Source organism: Camellia sinensis, chromosome 3 (assembly GCF_055761805.1).
Source record: "Camellia sinensis isolate YWXY chromosome 3, ASM5576180v1, whole genome shotgun sequence".
Lineage (NCBI taxonomy): Eukaryota > Viridiplantae > Streptophyta > Magnoliopsida > Ericales > Theaceae > Camellia > Camellia sinensis.
In genome coordinates this window covers 27,525,909-27,535,000 of record NC_138963.1, presented here as the reverse complement: position 1 = coordinate 27,535,000, position 9,092 = coordinate 27,525,909, and positions in this window count along the sequence as shown.

Genomic DNA, 9,092 nt, shown 5'->3' with positions numbered 1-9,092 from the left:
ATTAGTTTTCTTTTTTTAGTTCTAATTTATATAATAATTAGAACATTTTTTATTAACAATTCATTAATCGAATGAAAGAAAAAATAATGTTATCATAGTTTTTCTATTAAAATTTATATTTATTTTTATTTATTTCAATATCTATAGATTATGTGTTTAGTTTTGGTAACTTTTGTCTTATTAATAAAAGAAAAATCAATGTAATCATATAAAAATATAAAATATATTAGAGAAGTAAGTGTAATTAACATTACAATAATGATAGAAAGTTTTAATTTTGGAGCTCTACATAGAGTTCTAATGATATGGTAAAAGAAAAAAAACAAAAACAAAAACATAGTACACACATTACATCACATGTGGATTCCATTTTTTACCATATCATTAGAGCTCTTTTTAGAGTTTCAAAATTAAAACTCTCAATTCTTTATATTATTATTAAACACCAAGGTAGAGCAAACCAAACATAGCCTTGGGGGTGGCAGAGTTAGTTGGGGATCATCTATTTCATTGCACCAAAATGGGAGGAAGTTATTGGTTAGTCTTGGAGTACTGTTACTTGTTGTCTCTAACGGTATTACAATTGGTGGAGAGGGTAAGACTTACAAATTTGTATTGAGTGATTGAAAAATATGAAAAGATGTAATAAATTATGATTAGTGAGGGGCATAGCCACGTGACTCTCCTAGTCCCGCCAATAATTTTTCATAATGGGGGCAGAGCAGACACATCAAATCATTTCATGTATCATTGCTAAAGCACTACAGTCTATTTTGACAAAACGATTGAAAGTTAACTTTTTAGTTTTTTTTTTCTTACTCTTTTTAATCAAATTATCTCTCTGATTTTTTAATTTATTTATTTTTGTATATTTTTTTTTTAAAAAAAAAACTAAAAAAATTAACTTTTAATCTTTTCTCCAAAATATGCCTACATCTTCATATCAATCATGTCTAGGGGCATGCCTTGTGACCCCACCACATTATTATAACTCTTTCACCTCTTTATTACGTAGTATTATTTGATTTTTATCAGTTGAAATGGTAAAATTTAATGGTAGTATTTGGTTTGGTTTTTAAATTAATATTTTGATCAAAAATTAAAAAAATGTTTGGTTAATAAATTTTCAAAATTGTTTTCTCTTCTCTCTTTTTTATTTATTTATTTATTAATAAATCAATCAATCACTTTTTCTCTATCATCTCTCCTCTCTCATTTTCTCACATTTTACATATCAATTAATCAAATTTTTCTCATACCCATCTATTCACTTACAAAAATATAAAATAAAGACAAATCATCTTAAAATTATTTTCAAAACTTATAACTAAATAAATTTTCAATTTTTAAAATTCTAATCTTATTTGTGAAGTTCGCTACTTTAGTTGATTATTTAACTTTTTAGCTATTTTAGTCTGACTAAAATAGTTGTGTCTGAAAAGTTGATTGGTTTTTTTATTTTTTTATAATTGATTTGATGGTTGTGAGAGAAAAAGTAAAATGATTATGAATTGAATGTGACATTTTGTATTATTGACTATTTTAATCCATTTTGTCTTTTAATGGACTATTTTAGTCCACCCCTCTTCCTAAACACTCATTCTTTTCAACAACTTATCTTTTAAAATACAATTCAAAATTCAAAATTCTTTTCTAAAAACCGAACAGAGCAAATATTTTTTGTTGTTAAGTTTTGAAGAAGTAACTTAGCAAATGTAAGTAATAAATCATGTAAAGGAATACTCGAAGACCACCAAATAACCACCCTGGCCTTTTCTGTCCCTCATTCATTTTTCAGAATAATATGTCTAACAGAATACAAAACCAACACACACAAAAAAAGATAAGAAAAAAATGCATCAGATTTTTGAAAAATAAACTCCACAAATAAATTTCAGGAGAACTAAGCATCTATAATGGAAATCAAAATTTTATTTGGCTCATTGGGCTTTTTTGGCTCAATGAGCCATAAAAAACAGAATAGGCTCATGAGCCACAACAGACAAAACATCCCATCCAACCCCATAATCATTACACTATTCTCTCACAAAAAAATCAAAAAAGCCAAAAGCCCTTCCCAAACCAAGCTTTTTGAGCCCAGACTTTAAAGTTAAAAAGCTAACCCACTTCCCAAACGGAGGCTTAGAAGTTTAATGTGTGATTCAGATTTAACTATTCAAAGGTGAGATTTGCATCTAAAGGCCTCATTTGGAGTTTGATTTATTACCGACTTTTTGAATTTTTTTATGAGGTGAAAGAGAAATTGTGTTTAATTTTATTTATTTATTTATTTATAGGTTTATGAAAAAAATGTAAATAACCGGTGTATATAATTGATTTTTTTGATGACCTTTTAGGTTTTTAACTTTTTCAATGATTTTTTTAATTAATTTGTTTTTTTTAACTTTTTAGTTTTTTTACCCTAAAAATCAAGTTTTCAAACGTGACCAAAATCAATCAAAAATATAAAATTATTTTAGATAAATTTCTGAGTAACCTTTTTAGGTCCGCTAAGTAAGATCTTTATTTATTAAATTTAACATTTTTGTTTTGAGAAAAACATAGTGGGTCCAACTCATGAATCATCATTGGGCCCATCCAACTCACAAAGTCATTACAATAGTTGTTCAAATAAACTTGAATTGCCTCTTATTTTAAAGGCAATAGAATATCTTGTCTCACCCATTTGTGCCAATAATGTTCAAGTTTAGGTATGTATTCAATTTATTTCTCTCATATTTTCAGCAATTAAATTGACGTAAAAAAAATATTTTTTTATCCTATTTTATAAGAATTAATTAACTTTGCACACATTTAAAGAAAAAAACATCTCTAAAGAAATTGTATGAATGTAATATTATTGTAAAAAAAATTAGGGATATTTATCAATAAGTTTCATCTCACAAACAAGTACTTTAATTAGTCTCAAGTTTTTTTTATTGATCTGTTAAGTCCTATTAATAGAAAGTTTCTTTCTCTGTGGTCATATTTTCGATTTTGGAAGTATTTTTGGTAAGCGACTATGTGCTTTTATTAATGTAGCAGTTATGATGTGAAATTTTAATATGGCAATTATTAATGTGAAACTCCAACATGGTGGCTATGATGTGATTTTTTAAAAAAATTAAAAAAATTTTAATGTACTTTTTTCAAATGTAATAAAGTGACAGGTATGATGTGACACTCCAAATCTTTTATGGGATATTTACCAATAAGTCTCATCTCACAAACAAGTACTCTAATTAATCCCAAGTTTTTTTTATTAATCTATTAAATCATATTAGTAGAGAGTTTCTTTTCATATGATCCAATTTTCGATTTTGGTAGTGTTTTGATGGATGATTATACCATTTTATTAATGTGACACTCTAATGTGACATGTATTATTGTGACACTTCAACGTGTCAAGTATGATGTGACACTTTAAAAAAACTAAAAGAAAAAAGATTTAAAACTTTAAAGGAAGAGCTTTAGAGAGCTTTAATGGTGTGTGAGGCCCACAAATGATGTGATGTTTGTGTCATGTTTTTATTTATTTATTTTTTTCATTGCCAAGTCATTAGAGTTTCAAAATTAGGAAGATATATCATTTCTGAAACTAAAAATTTCTTAATGTACTTTTATCAAATGTGACAACGTGATGGATATGATGTGGCACTCTAAATCTGTTACTAAAAAAATAAAAATAAAAATTCCTTAGTGTATTTTTTCCAAATGTGACAATGTAGAGGGTATGATGTAACACTCCAAAAAAAAATTAAAAACTCTTTAACATACTTTTTCTAAATGTGACAATGTAGCGCGTATGATGTAACCCTCTAAAAAAACTAAGGGCAAATTACATATACCCCTCGAGGTTTGGCTAAATTACAGATATCCCCTGAGGTTTGAGAAATTACAAATTCCCCCTGGATGCTATATTTACATAACAAATTAGGGGGTAATTTGTTATGAAATATAAACCTCAGGGGACAAATTGTTATGAAAATACAAACCTCAAGGGTGTGATGTAATTTCCGAAATCTCAGGGGGTATTTGTAATTTAGCTAAACCTTGAGGGAGGTATTTGTAATTTGCCCAAAAATTAAAAACTTATTAGTTTACTTTTTTCAAAATGTGACAATGTGGCCCAAATGTGACAATATGACGGGTATGATTTAACACTTCAAAAAAATTAAAATCTCATTAATGTACTTTTTCCAAATGTGACAATGTGACGGTATAATGTGTTACTCTAAAAAAATCAAAAATTTATTAGTGTACTTTTTCTAAATGTGATAACGTGGCCAAAATGTGACAATGTGACGAGTATGATGTGACACTTTAAAAAAATTATATTAAAAACTCATTAGTATATTTTTTTTTTTCCAAATGTGATAATGTGACAAGTATGATGTGAAATACTAAAAAAAAACTAAAAACTTGTTAGTGTTTTTTTTTCAAATGTGGCAACGTGTCAGGTATGATGTGACACTCCAAAAAAATCAAAAATTCATTAGTATATTTTTTTCAAAGGTGACATGTGACACTCTAACGTGGCAGGTATGATATGACACTATAAAAAACTAAAAACTCTTTAATCTACTTTTCTCAAATGTGACACTCCAATGCAGCGGGTATGATATGACATTAAAAAACTTCTTACTAAAACACTTCTTATTATACTTTTTTTTCAAATGTGACACTTCAATGTGGTGAGTAAATGAGTTATTACAAATCCAAAAGGATTAAATGAATCACAAGAAAAAAATATGAGACTATATGGATTACAAATCCAAAATATAGGACTTATTGGTCAATCTCCCATATTTTATTCTAAAAAAGTTTAAAACTCTTTAATGTACTTTTTTTCAAATGTAAAACATAGCGAGTATGATGTGACATTCCAAAAAAACTAAAAACTCATTAGTGTATTTTTTTCTAAGTGTGATAACGTGACAGGTATGATGTGACATTCTAAAAAAATTAAAAACTCATTAGTGTATTTTTTTCAAATATGTTAATGTAACAGATATGATGTGACACTTTAAAAAAAAAACTCATTAGTGTACTTTTTTTAAAAAAATGTGACAACGTAGTTGGTATGATATGACACTTCAAAAAAATTAAAAATTCATTAATATATTTTTTTCAAATGTGATAATGTGACATGTATGATGTGACACTAAAAAAAACTGAAAACTCTTTAGTGTACTTTTTTTCAAATGTGACAACGTGACAAATATGATAAAAACTCCTTAGTGTATTTTTTTTTTCCAAATGTGACAACATGACAGGTATGATATGACACTCCAAAAAAAGTAAAAACTCATTAGTATACTTTTTTCAAATATGACAACGTGATGGGTATGATGTAACATTCTAAAAATAATTAAAAACTCTTTAGTGTACTTTTCTCAAACGTGACATGTGACGCTCTAATGTGGCGGGTACAATGTGACACTCCAAAAAATTAAAACCTCCTTAATGTATTTTTTTCAAATTTGACTCTCCAATGTGGCGGGTATGATGTGCCATCAAAAAATTTCTTAGTGTACTTTTTTCAAATGTGACAATCTAATTTGGTAGGTAAATGAGTCAATACACATAAAAAATAACTAAATAGATCACCAAAAAAAAATATAGAATTATATTGATTACAAGTCTAAAATATAGAACTTATTACTCAATCTTTCAAAAAATTAATGATAATTGAGATTAATTTTAAATAGCAGTATAAATTTTAAAAAGGATAATATGGAGTTGTTAAACCTTTTTCTTTTCAAATTACAATAGTTGAACACATAATGGTTACATACATGTAAAAAATAGTTAAATCCACAACATCAATCTATTTTAATTTTATTTTTATTTTTCGATTTAATTTTTTTTAAAGATAAATTACACTTTACACTCTTAAAGTGTTACTCAATTTTCATTTTGACATTTAAATTTTACATTTTTTTTTATAAAAAATTTGGTCCTTCAATTTTAAAAATTTTGTCAATATAATCTAGTTGGTAATGGTGCTTTAGTTTTTTTGACAAAAAATACCAATAGTATGCTATCTTTCATATCAAATTTAAAATTTGGCAACAATCCTTTTAAACTTATCTTTAATAATATATTATAACACTATCAAAATTTAATTATAACTCTTTTTTCTTTTTTTTTATTCTTTTGTTATCAGTCTAAAAAAATGACATTTATATTTAACATTTTATAAATAAAAAAAATTGCAGTGACACTAATAAAGCAAATTTGTTTAAAGATGATACTCTTACACCATAATATATTAAAATTTAAATTTGATATTATTATTTTAACATCAATTATTAGAGATGTGCTCATCACACAACTTGATAGTGGGTTGGAGGAGATAATTAAAAAGCAAAAAAAATAAAAGAGAGATATAAAAAAGAAAAGAAAAGAAAAGAAAAGGGCACATGGATGTGCTTTTACAAGGGTGACGAAGGAATCAAATAATTTGAACTTAACTCAGGTTTAATTCATTAAAAACTTGTTTGAATTTAATTCGTTACATAAATAAGTTAATTCTGAATATATTTTGGAGTTCGTTAAAGTTTTTAAATCAAAGTTGAACGGTTAATTGCTCGTTTAACTCAATTTGCTAAGCTTAAAACTATATAAAAATATTAAACTAGTCACCTCGACTCGACAAAAAACATGTTTAAGATTGGCTAAAAAAATTTAACAAATCAAGTTTCAACAAATATTGAAACTCGTTAAAATTTGTAAACTAAACTTGAAAAATCAACTCTTGGGTTTGTTTGGCTCATTTATCGTCCCTACTTTTTACTCTATGTACACTAGGAATGAGCAAACATCCACCAATCTGTTACAAAATAAATGGTTTCAATGATTCAAGCGGACAGATGTAGATGCATTTTTTTCAATTTTTTTTAAGTTCGGATAGATGGTGGATGGGAGGCTACTAGACCCAATCCAATCTACCAACATTCTTAAAAAAATAAAGTTATACTTTTATACTTTTTGTGTTAAAAAAATGACTTTTATTTAATAATTATACTTGATATTTATGAAATATAAAAGTTGAGTATTTATTTTTATTATAAAAAATGAATAATCAAAAATTTTGAGCGCAAATTAGTGAAGAATTACTGAAAAATAATTCAAAAAAAACCTAAAGACAATAAAACACAAACCGCTTAAGCTATATTTGGCATAAATTTTTGTGGTTAAAATAGTCATAAAAAGGTAAAATAAGTTAAAAAGTTAATATGACAAAATGTTACACCTAAATTATAACTATTTTATTTTTACTCTCATAAAAATTAAAAAAATTAAAAAATTCATTTCAAACGAAATTTTTTAATTTCAAATTAAAATAATCAAAAAAAAAAAATTTATCTCACCGCTCAAAACGAAAACTAAATCAATCTACTTGCATCGCCAACTTGTGCACTCTCGCTCAAACGAAGGCTAAATCAATCTACTTGCATCCCAACTTGCACTCTTCACTCAATTTGCATTTATTAATTAAGTGAATGTATATGAATTAAATATTTTTTTAATTCATTTAAATTCGAATAAATGAGGGATAAGAACGTGAGTGCTGTACCACTGCTTCATAGAGTTTTCAGACCTTTTGTACTGTGTGTCCCCACACGTGCGTGCGTTCGCAATTTCGGGAATCAAAATTCAACAAAAACAATTGTGAGTGTGTGTGGACCCTACCCTTTGCCAGTTGCCCTAAAAAATCTATCATCAATGTATAGTAGTCAAGTTTTTCAACGTCGCCAGAGTTGCACGTGCCAAACATTTCATTTGGCCCCACATTTTACCAAACTTGCTTTGGCCTCTTTTCTTTTGGGCTGGCTTTCCTCCGTCCGTGATCAGATTAGAAAATACTGTTAGGTCATGGAGGCCCATCAGAAGTCTTTTTTTTAATAATTTAAATTGTTTAATTTATAAAACTCGTTAAGTATTATATATTTATAAAAATTACGTTGATTAGATATCAATAGCTACATGATCAAATTAGTTTTGTATAAAAAATATAAATGGTGAAAAAATAAACGGTTGACAGAAATCTGATCTGACGAGATAGCTATCGATATCCGATCAACGTGATATTTTACAAACATATAATATTCGACAAATTCTACATATTAAATGGTTCGGATTATCAAAACGAGACCCGTAATTGGCCCCTACAAACTCAACAATACCCTCGAGTCCATGATCTGATTAGAGAGAAGCTTAGCCATTTTCTTTTTTTTTTGGAAAAAATTACAATTCAGTGTAGGTTTTCAAAAAATATTTCAAATTAAGATAAATTTTAATAATTTTAATAATTAAAGTTATAATATTTTTTCATAAATTTGTAAATATTTTGTGAAAATTCACTGGATTTGTTATTTTTTCTCTTTTTTTTTTTTATAGTTAATTTTTAAGTTCTCAACTGATTTTATTTATTACTCACGTGTTTAATATCAACCTTTTGTGCTTAGAAAAATATATTTAAAATTTAAAATTATGATTAGTGTTTAGCGACCACACTTATAATAAAATTTGATACACACATTTTTAATTTCCTTTTTAAAACCCATATAGTGATTTTTGAATGGGAATGTTTGAAAAAAAATAGGTGAGTCCTTATAAAGAGATAATATGACTTAAAAAAGTCATAAAAATTAAAAAGTTGATTTTTAACTCAATTGTCAAAATAGAGCAATGACTTTAGTGTTAAGTTGACACTCTAGGTTGTTTCAAGAATAGTTGATTTTTTTGTAATAACTTCTTAGTTATTTTAATCTATTATCAAAATAATCTTGAATCTTACATTATTCTTCACTTCTTTTATATAGTTATATTGTGTTGAATGAGATTATTTCATTTTTACCCCTATACTTTGTCACATTTTTCAAAGATCTCCAAACTACTTTTTTTTTTACGTGTGTCCCTATACTATGTATATTCCTTTTAATTTTACCCCTGCTGTCTATTTCCGTCAAAGAAGTAGACGGAATGGGTGACGTGGCTCCCTATACTTTCACATGGAGGGAAAATTAGGGCTTCCCCCCCAAAACCTAACCTTTCCTTGTATTCCCTTCAACCTATAAAAACAG